The following is a 10636-nucleotide window of genomic DNA, read 5'->3' as shown; positions in this document are numbered from 1 at the left end:
CTATTTACTATTTTACATGTTTTAACCATGAAAGGCCTAAAAAACCTGTTTCTGTCCTAGGCCTAAATTATAAATAAAAATATTTTGTTTGCACAATAAAGTGTACAGTGTATATTTCATCTTACCTTGCAATACTGGTACTGCAGCACCTTCACAATGGCTTTGCAGGTCTCCGGGATGATGAGGCCCAAAGCTTGCGGGGAGATGAGGGATCCAAACTTTAGGTCAGCAAGAGACCGTCCTGTCGCCAGAAACCTCAGGGTCACCACCAGCCGTTCCTCAGCAGGGATAGCCATGCGATACTTGGTATCCTGCTTCTCGATGTGGGGAGTCACCAGACGCAGCAATTCCTGGAATGTGGCATCATCCATCCTCAAGAAGTTACGAAAATCGTCTGGGTTATTCTCCCTGATGTCCCTGAGCAGTGGCATGTGCGAACGAGTCTGACGCTGAAGTAGCCACTGCTTTGTCCAGCATGATCTTTCTCTCCTGCGCTGGGCTCTCTGACGCCTGAGCTTCAAAACTGCATAATAGAGCAGGTACTGTTGCTGGTGACTACCCATCACTGCATTCTCCATAGTGCAGGGTTAAAAGACACTTTGTAATGGCAGGCAAAACAAAGTAATGTGTAAATAGCTATGTCCAGCAGGTATAAACCAAGCCTCACTAGTAACAAAGCAGAAATACACTGGTTTAAAATGGCTGCTGCTATTCCTATCCCCCTCTGCTAGTCCTCCCCCCTCTGCTAGTCCAGCCCCGTCATTCAAATTTCAAAGGCCCATCTGACGACGGTCGCATGTGTTCTTGCAAAAAAAACAAAAACCAGCGATCCGACCGTCTTAACGACCATCGCGGGCGCATCGGGATCGGATCTAGATCGTTCCGCAAAAAAACACAATTTTTGCTAATCGTTTGCTGGGGACTGCCTGGGAGCTCCCGGGAAGTCCAAGGGAAATCGTTCCATGGTCGTCTATCGGTCGTGAACGACGGTGGTCGTCCTGGTGTGTACCCTACATTAGGCCCCGACAAACAGAATAAACAATATAAAATTCGACTACTGGCCACGATAGTCACAGTTGCCAAGAAAACCATCCTTATACATTGGACTACCCGGTCTGCTCCCTCACTTATAGAAGTCAAACAGAAATTGATCCAAATCTTATATTGTGACAGACGCTCTACGATTCCTGATGTTGAGACAGGTGTAGAGAAATTCTATAAAAAATGGGAGTACTTTATTAATACCCTTGATACCCAGTCTCAAGATCACATTATGAGACTGTTTGAAAATACCTCCTGGAGCCTGCTGCGTCGGATAGCGACTGGTAATTGAAATTCCTGACAGATCAATCATGATACGTACCATTCTTACTTTACTCCAGTAATACCAGACGTTCTGCCCTTGATTTTTTCATTTTATACTCCCCTATACTGTCTTCCTTGTGTTTGCCCCCCCCCCCCCCTCCCTTGTCCGTCTGTCTTCCCCCCATACAGCTCCTTTATTTTCAAGTTTAGTCTTATTTTATTTTATTTCTATTCCTCTCTGTATTGGATATAATTATATTGTCTAGGATCTCCACTATATTATTTCTATTGACTTAAAGTAAAGTTATTTGTATATGACACTGTCGAATAGGACTGTTGTATACACTGTATCTGTATCATGATCCTGCCATGTTCCGCTTATTTTTCATCGGTCATCTGTTTGACATTTGTTTCTTTATTCTGTATTGAAAACCCAATAAAATATCTTTAAAAAAAAAAAAAAAAACAGGGTGAAACCCTGTCCAGCATGGGAGGAGGGTAGTGCCCTGATCGTATCATGGTGGGGCTAGGATGAAGTGATTTAATGTGACCCACCCAACCTCTGGGTTGCCCACTACAGCACTAAATTTGCCAACAAGTCGAGATTGTCCCAAAATGTCTGAGGGGTCCTGGATTGTTGGCCACTCTCCCGCTGATGTGGGAAAACATGTTGGATGAGTTGCAGTGAATCACGTCATCCTAACCCCACCACAATGATGTGATCATGGCACTAAATTGTGAGCCTTCCGGGGGGGGGGGGTATTTATTATTATTTTCAGACTATAAGCAAAAATATTCCAAATTGTTGCAATTCATGGTAATAGGGAATCAGTATTCTCTAGGATGTACAGTACCATCGCCAGAACAGGTTATCGCATTACTGTTAGCACAAGCCTGAGGCACCAAGGAGGGATCCTTAGGATTCCTTTTCAAAAACAATGGTAGCCCATAGGGTACTAGCCCATCTGGACCAAACAGGCTGTTTAAAAAAAAACAGTTGAAATTGAGTCTTGAAGTCAGCCAGCCACAGAACCTGTGTAATTAATGTGTCAGGAATTAAAGGGATGAGGTGGTAACCCTAGGAGCAACACTAGTGGCTATTTGTTTGGGGGCGTGTACGTCGTGATCGTGCCGCTTTAGCCATGCCCCCCAATGTGCAATGCCATTTTTAATGCATTGTACACGGTGGGCGGGGCTAAAACGGCGCAATTCGCGTCATTTGACCCGCGGCTCCCCCCACCGAGGGGGGTCGCGGGTGCCGGGGGGGGGGGGGATCGTGGGAGCCGGGCGGCTTTGCGGGAGGGTTGCCCCTCTTTCCGGGGCCATTCAGGGAGGGTAGGCAACCCTGTCCTGTACCTCACTGACAAACCCAGATCTGGAATCTATGCACGCAATACATGTGACATTAAAGCTAAGACATATAACATTTCTTAGTATGCGGCTGAATTAATCAATGATCATTAAGTATAATTGTGATATAGAGAAAGAGTTTGTCTCTACTGTATGTAAAGTATTATAAAGATACAGTATCCCTTCTTTAGTGAAATACAAAAGCAGATCTAGCACTTTGTGGCATAGAGAGGAAGGCTTACTGTATGCCCACATGTGTTTTATGCACAGAGGAGAATTAGGGAAGCTGCAACTTTTAGCAGCTTCCAATTTGAACAAAGTGTCCAGGTTTTCCCTGAAAGCAGGTCACACAGATTTTAGACCTAGGTTCATGGTAAGTATTATAGGCATTTCCATTCTTTTGCTTTCTACATGTGGTGAGATCAAATTCTGTTTTACTTAAAGCATTAGTATTATCAGGTATCGCTCTGCAGATCGCTCCGACTGGTCCTGCATTAGAATAAATGACGGTATTCACAGGCCTTGGCCTCCCTTGAGCATCAAAACGCTGGGAATAGTTCATATCTGTGGAACAGTCAAAGCTGTGTACGGCTTTGCTAGTAATGTGCTTTGTCTTGAAATCATCCCAATAACTGTTTGCACACTCAGACATGTGGCTGATGGAGAGGACCCCGAGTACCAGAAGAAATGCTGATGCTGGAGACATACTTGCTGTTGGTGGGACCTGGGGAAAACAATTGAGAAGTTATGTCACAGCTGGAACCATTTCAGATGAGATATCATAGCAGCCAGGCAGATAAGGTTGTACAACTGATTGCAGACACCTCCTGGCAGCAGCAGTGATATGCGGCTCGGGTGGTCTGGCTGCTGACCAGTGCTGCGCCGGCCACCACAGGTGGAACTACAGGGGGATGACAGACGTGCGGGTGCTGGGCGGGGTTGTTCCTCCCCTCAGTCGGCAATAGCAACTGGCAGCCAATCGCGACGCTGCCTGTTGCTGAATGAGGGGGCGGGCCAGAAGTCACTGCTCAGACACGAGGGATCTGAGCAGTGAGGAGCTTCATGAGTGACAGTGCTTTCGGGAGCAGCAATTCCAAGCCAGCACAACAGGTATAGTAAGTAAAGGGGAGGGGGGCACAGAAATATTAGAACATATAATACATATAATATAACAGAAGAACTAAGTTATCTACGGAAAGGAGGGGGGGGTGCAAAATTTTAATAACAGATCCACAAGGAGGGGTTGTTTAATAGTAATAAAACTACACGGAGGTGCCTGATACAGCCTAGAATGCTGGGTCCTGGGAGGGAGCAGCATTTGGCTACTCTCCGCCGTCCATCGCCATGGCCCTGTCTGGTGCCTGCGCTGAGCTGCTCACACTGGCACTGACGAACATTTGAAATATGGCACCTGTCTGCCAGCCTGTCAGAGCTCAAGGATCGCCAGCCAAAGCTAGCAATTGGCTGCTAGACCGCAAACTCTGACTCATGAGCCAGGTCCATATATCAAATGTCCGTCAGTGCTGGTATGAGGTGCTCAGCCACACAGGAGCTGAGCGCACACCACACAGGGCTGGGACGGTGAGCGCTCTTCTTCCCTCTTCTCTCCTCTCCTGCACTAATATGTGAAATCTGTAAGGGGCCCTACTGGGGGAATTATGTGTAATGGTCATTACTGGAGGCATTATGTGTGTGGCATAGTGTGTAATGGGCATCACAGTATGAGGCGTAATGTGTAATGGGCATCACGGTGTGAGGTGCAATGTGTAATGGGCATCACGGTGTGAGGTGCAATGTGTAGTGGGCATCACAGTGTGTGGCACAATGTGTAATGGGCATCAGTGTGTGGCATAATATGGAATGGACATCACAGTGTTCGGCATAATGTGTAATGGGCATCATTGTGTTAGGCGTAATGCCTACCATCAGAGGTGGTAGACACAAATACAGTAGAGCAATGTAAGCATGCTTGGGATAAGCATATTGATATCCTTACAAAAAAATAAGGATCAAATATGGTTTAAGGTAACATGTTTAAAAAAAAGGGGCAGACTAGATGGGCCAAGTGGTTCTTATATCTGCCGTCAAATTCTATGTTTCTATGTAATGTGTAATGGGCATCACGGTGTGAGGCGCAATGTGTAATGGGCATCACAGTGTGAGGCATTACAGTGTAAATTTTTGTTAATATTTTATAAAAATTTGTCAAGCCCTGGCATAATGTGCAATGGGCATTATGGTGTGTGGCATTATGTGGAATGGGCATTATATGTTATGGGCATTAGTGTGTGGCATTATGTGTAAAGGGCATTATGTGTAATGGGCATTACAGTGGAAATTTTTGCAGCGCGTCCCTTTTTGCACACTGTCCCTGTTTCTAATATGTGTGGGGCGGAGATGATTCATTCTGAATTGCATATACATAAATAAGTCACCTTCTATTTAGTTTGCATTGATGGACACGCCCATTAGGCTGTGATGGACATGCCCCTCCAATGGTGCACCCCCTAAGAAAATGGGCTGCGCACGCCTATGTATGCAACTTTAGCTGTACAATATAATACTAGTGAAAAGCCTGTCAAAATGACCGACACCAGAGCTGGATAGCTCGCCATTTCCCACACAGCTCCCGGCAGGGTTGCTTACCCTCTCAGAATGGCAGGGAGGGTCCCAGAAATCGTATCCCCCACCTGAACCCCCCAGAAAGGGGGACAAGCCTCCTGGAATGCTGGATGTCTACCGTGTGGCCCCCATCGGCAGGGGTTCTGTGGGACCAAATGATATGTATCGCATGATTGTAGCCCACCCCCCATTGTGCAATGCCTGAAATACTGGTATTGAATGGTGAGGGGTGTGGCCACAAGGTCACCTCCATCTTCACCTCTGCCTCCATCCCACCCCTTACCCATCCCTCCAGCAGCCCTACCCCCATGCCTCAAGGAAATGGATGCCCTCTCTCAGAAAGGGTAAACAGAAAGTAGGCAACCCTGGCTCCTGAAAAATACAGAAAAAATAGTAGCGCTAGTAATAATAAAATATTGAAATTTAATAGTATTGAATGGTACACAAACAAATTACAACAATGTTAAAACAACATAAGAGCCAGCACCTATATTAAATTAACTGCCTACAGAGAAGGATCCATTCCTATTATGCCGCCTAATAGTATCCAGAAAATAAAGTCTCCTTGTTATTGTGGAGGTATAAATAGTTACCGCAGAGGTAGTCCAAATAAGGGTTGTTCCGTTATAGGATTGCGTATCAGCAAAGTCCATCAAATGGCAGTGGGTTTCCATAAATGCGGTGTTTTATAGGTGGAAATAGCACTCCGTGACAGCTGGTCTGGGTCCAATTCGGCAAATCGGCAGGTTAGTAGCAGGTAGGTGGCTGCTGTGAAGGTGCCTTCACACCAGCCACCTAAGTGCTACTAACCTGCTTCCTATGAGTTTATGGCAGGCCAAATGGATTTTAAACATGATCAATTTTCATCATACATTACATTCCATGAGAGATACATAGATGACATTTTAATGCTCTGAAAGTGTTTCCCTATGCAATTTGGGCTCTTCATGTTTTTAAACATAAGATCTAGTAACAATTTTCTTGGTGAGGTCCCCTCAAATGCAACCATTCCAGATTGGGCTTTATTTGACCTCATTGCATTTGATGCGCGCAATCTTTCAGCATCTGCCAATCTTAGATGGCCTTCCTATCCCTCTTTATACTTGTAGCCTCCCCCAGTGTCTGCATTGAAGCTAACCACTGGTATACACAGGCTCTGTATAGCAGAGCAGCTGCTGTGGAAATGTAAATTTGCCAGCCACAATATTTCAGGGGATTAGTTAAACAATCGATTTTAATATTACTCCTGATTTTGTGCATATTTTTGATACTTTTGATTATGGAAAACTAGGGTGCCAATCTCAGGATCATCAGAATCCTGAGATTTGGCCCTAAAATTACTGGGATTTCAATCTCAGGACTGGTGTTTCCAATCCCGGGAGGGTGGGCAAGCCTCCCGCATGACCCCCCCCCTGCCCCCCCAAACATCTTTCTATCATGCCAGTTAAGTACCTTCATTCACCAGTGTACACAGAGGGGGCGGGGATAAAAATGTGAAACTCATGACATTTTAGCTGGGCGGGACTTGATGACTTCATGCTCTTGCCCCACCCCCTCTGTGCACTGCTGAAAGTTTCCTCTCCGGGCTTCTCCAGGATGGATTTGTCTATAAAATGTAATTGCAATGACTATCCAATTAATATGTGAATAATCGATGGTAGTCAAATGAAAAAAATGACATTACTGTGACACCCACCGCGTTGGTCTATCGCCTTCAGCAGTAGTAATTTCTTACACACAATTTACAGGCAGCAGGGCCGGTGTAAGGCTACTCAGCACCCTAGGCAAAACTTCAACATACTGCCCCCCCTATACTGCCACCAATAACTAATTTCTAACCTTAAGGCATACTTCCCTAACATTCCTGAATGGTAGGGTGGCTTCCAAAAATTGGGTGGTTCTGTCAGCCCCCCCCCCTCAATCATGTTCTGGAATTAGGAAGTTACATACATATTACTATTATAGTATAGAATTATAGAATTATATACATTTAAGGCACTCATCGGAGGATCATACCTTTTGTTCAGTGTCCTGTATCATATGACACTATGACAATGTGTGCCTGTGAACAAAACAAAAATAAGAAAGAGAAGGGACATACAGTGAGCATTCTTTTTGCTGCACGTCAGTGACCAATCATGTATAGTGGAACAGATCTTGACTGATTCTGAGCTGGGATCAAAGCAAAAGAAAAGCAACTTGCACTTGGGTAAAACCATGCTGCATACTTCCCAACATCATCTTGGGACCCAGTATGCCAGCCTGGCCCTGCCGCATGTGTTCCCGAAAGGGGTGTGGCCTCAGGAAAAGGGGTGTGGCTTTACGGGAATGATACACGGTTGCAAGGCCACGTCCCCGTTTTGTCAATGTTTGGTGCCCACACACATTAACATTTTTTAAAACAATAATGCCCTTTCCAACCAAAACTAGCAATTGTTTAAAAACTTAGTGTGTGTGGGCTTGATGTTGACCCGATGCAGGTGCCCGTGGGTCAATCATTGAGCCTGCTGATCCTATCGTTCCATGTGCAGGCAGGATTAACAATGATGCCATGTCCCGGCACCGGCATTTTCCGCTGCGCCGCAACTGCTGACAGACATAGAGAGAGGTCGGCGGTAGACAGGAGATTTCAAACTTCATATTGAAATGTAGAGGGTGGCCGCTGATTGGCTGCCCTATTCAAATGCCAGATGATGTTGCCCATAGCAACCAATTAGATTCTGTCTATAATATTCCAGGTAGCAATAGAGAAATGATAGACGGAATCTGATTGGTTGCTAGGGGCATGTTTAGAAGCTTTAATAAATGTACCCCTTAGTGTATAACATGCAGCTCATGGAGCCAGGGGATGGGGACATACTGTACTGGAATGTGTAGTATGTGTTACGTCATCAGAAAGCTACCTACTTATATTGTACACAACTATATTTATAGACTGATAATATAATACATTACTCTTGATACTTTACATTATATACAAAGCATTGGTATAATGCAAACATTCTGAGACATTACATTATTAAGGGTCATATTCTTTACCAATTGACCCCAAAAAATTAAGTAGCCAAGTGGCCATCTGAAGATACTGTAGTGTTAGTCTCCTCAAGAATGAATGGGCGCATTGTTCGTTATCCGGATGGCTGACAGACAATATCTAGTTTGTCAAAAGGTCAACATCAAAAGGTGGACATTAACAATTGGTTAACACAAGCAAAAGACCTAAATTGGTGCTGGGCACAATAACACATTAATGACGCGTTAAAGCGCCAGCACTTTAACGCAGATTACATTTTTTATCACCGTTAACGTATGGGGGGTGCGGCTGCAGGGGGAAAGGTGTCACTGAGGCGTAGAGTCTCTGATGGCATTACAGAGACCCTGCGCCTCTACAAAAAGGCCGTTGCCACAGAGAAGACGTGCAAGAAGTTCTCCTGTACCTCTATCGGCTGTCTCCTCTGCTGCTTTGGAGGGTCGCTGGATCTCTACTGGTGTCAGAGACTCTGCACCTCCATGAAGCCGCTCCCCCTGACTCTGTGCACCCCCCCCCCCCCCCAAATCAGATTTATCTCCCCCTGGGCAACGAGCATTTAACCCCATATGGAAGCAAGCGTGTATTCCCCCATGGCTATGAGTAATTAACCCCCTATGGCAGCAAGCGTGTATTCCCCCCTGGCAATGAGCATCTAACCCCCTATGGCAGCAAGCATGTATTCCCCCCTGGCAATGAGCATTTAACCCCCTATGGCAGCAAACATGTATTCCCCCCTGGCAATGAGAATTTAACCACCTATGGCAGCAAGCAAGTATTCCCCCCTGACAATGAACATGGAATCTCTGGCAACAAGCTTGGAACCCCCTATGCAAAGAGCATGTAACCTCCCTTGGCTGCAAGCATGTAATCCCCCTGGCAACAAGCATGGAACCCATGGCAACAAGCATGGAACCACCTATGACAACCCACTGGGTGGATTGGGGACTGGCGCATGGGGATGCCCAGCGTTTCCGGGGCGTTCCCACAAAAATGGTGGGTGCGTCCAGAAAAATGATGGGTGTCCCCATACAAACGCAGGCGGGTGGCTGACATCATATGACATCAGCGTCTGCCCACTGTTCGGCCATCTTTGGTCCTGATTCACTTTTATCCGTTTATCCGTGAGTGGGTGAAAAATCCTCTGATGGTTGGCAACCATCAAAGGATTTTTCTCTCGTATGGCCACATCCGAATGGATGTGTCAGTGAATATATCCATTTGTATGCAGTTGCGGGGATTCTTTTGGCGCAGGTGGGGGGGTTTAACTGTTCGGTAAGCAGCATATTTACACTGCTTACTAGGGTTAGCACCTTATCCCTTTAATTCCGGACACATATTAATCACACAGGTTCTGTGGCTGGCTGACTTCAGGACTTCCATTTCAGTTTTCAACAGCCACATCAACCTGTGTAATTAATGTGTCCAGAATTAAAGGGCTGAGGTGGTCACCTACTGCTTATCAAGCCATGTTGAATCACCCTCAATGTCTGTGAGCAAATCCACACCCTTGTTGCTCAAACTTGCAGAAACCAGTGTTCCTGGTATTGAGCTTGATGAAATAGCTCTAATGGTGCTGAGATATTGGAGTCTTACCGGACTGTCCTCTGCAGATCTGATACCCGGACTGTCCTCTGCAGATCTGATTCCCGGACTGTCCTCTGCTGATCTGATACCCGGACTGTCCTCTGCAGATCTGATACCCGGACTGTCCTCTGCAGATCTGATACCCGGACTGTCCTCTGCAGATCTGATGTATGGAAAGTGGCTGTTGTGTCAGCCTGCATACGATACTACACTTATATATAATTCTCTTATTGAGGAAGTATATTTAATCTGTTCTCATCTATATTACACTGACACCTAACTTCTCCTTTCTCCAAACCACATTATAATGAGGCAATGGTTCTGTGCAATCTGCTGTTTATTTCCATCATATTTCACAAGCTTATTTATGTAGTTAATCATTTATATATTTTTGTTTAGCAAACATGTTGTTACAGCTTGCTGCAGTTGCATATTGTAGTAAGAAAAACATGTTTTCTAACGCTACATGGGCCTACATGGGTTCAGATGTAGTTCAGGAGTGGCTACCTTGGAAGCAGCAGTGATAGTGTGGAGCCCCACTGACATGGTATCCCACTCCTGTGAACCCCACTGAGAACTTTACAGTACCCCCTTATCCTTGCCTGTCAATGGTGACCGCATGGAGCCAGCATATGCAGGACGCTAGGACCCAGGGCATCCAGACGAAGCCCCAAGGATGTGGGATGCCTGGTCCTGTGGGGATTGTAGTAAGAAGTGAAGGAAGGAGGCGGCTGTGTTCTAGGA

The 10636-nt window shown here is 45.7% G+C and overlaps 1 long non-coding RNA gene across 1 annotated transcript; it reads right to left on the bottom strand.

Annotated features, from left to right (window-relative positions):
* Positions 1-2065: 2065 nt before the first annotated feature.
* LOC146036212 (uncharacterized) lies at positions 2066-10206 on the bottom strand. Its single transcript, XR_014460789.1, has 3 exons — positions 9902-10206; positions 7294-7339; positions 2066-3379 (listed from the first exon to the last, which is right to left on the bottom strand). It is a non-coding gene; the product is annotated as an uncharacterized LOC146036212 (long non-coding RNA).
* Between the last annotated feature and the right edge of the window lie 430 nt (positions 10207-10636).

This window comes from Crinia signifera, chromosome 9, assembly GCF_055691185.1.
Source record: "Crinia signifera chromosome 9, ASM5569118v1, whole genome shotgun sequence".
Taxonomy (NCBI): Eukaryota; Metazoa; Chordata; class Amphibia; order Anura; family Myobatrachidae; genus Crinia; species Crinia signifera.
The sequence above is the reverse complement of the archived record's forward strand: the minus strand, read 5'-3'. Positions and strand labels throughout refer to the sequence as shown.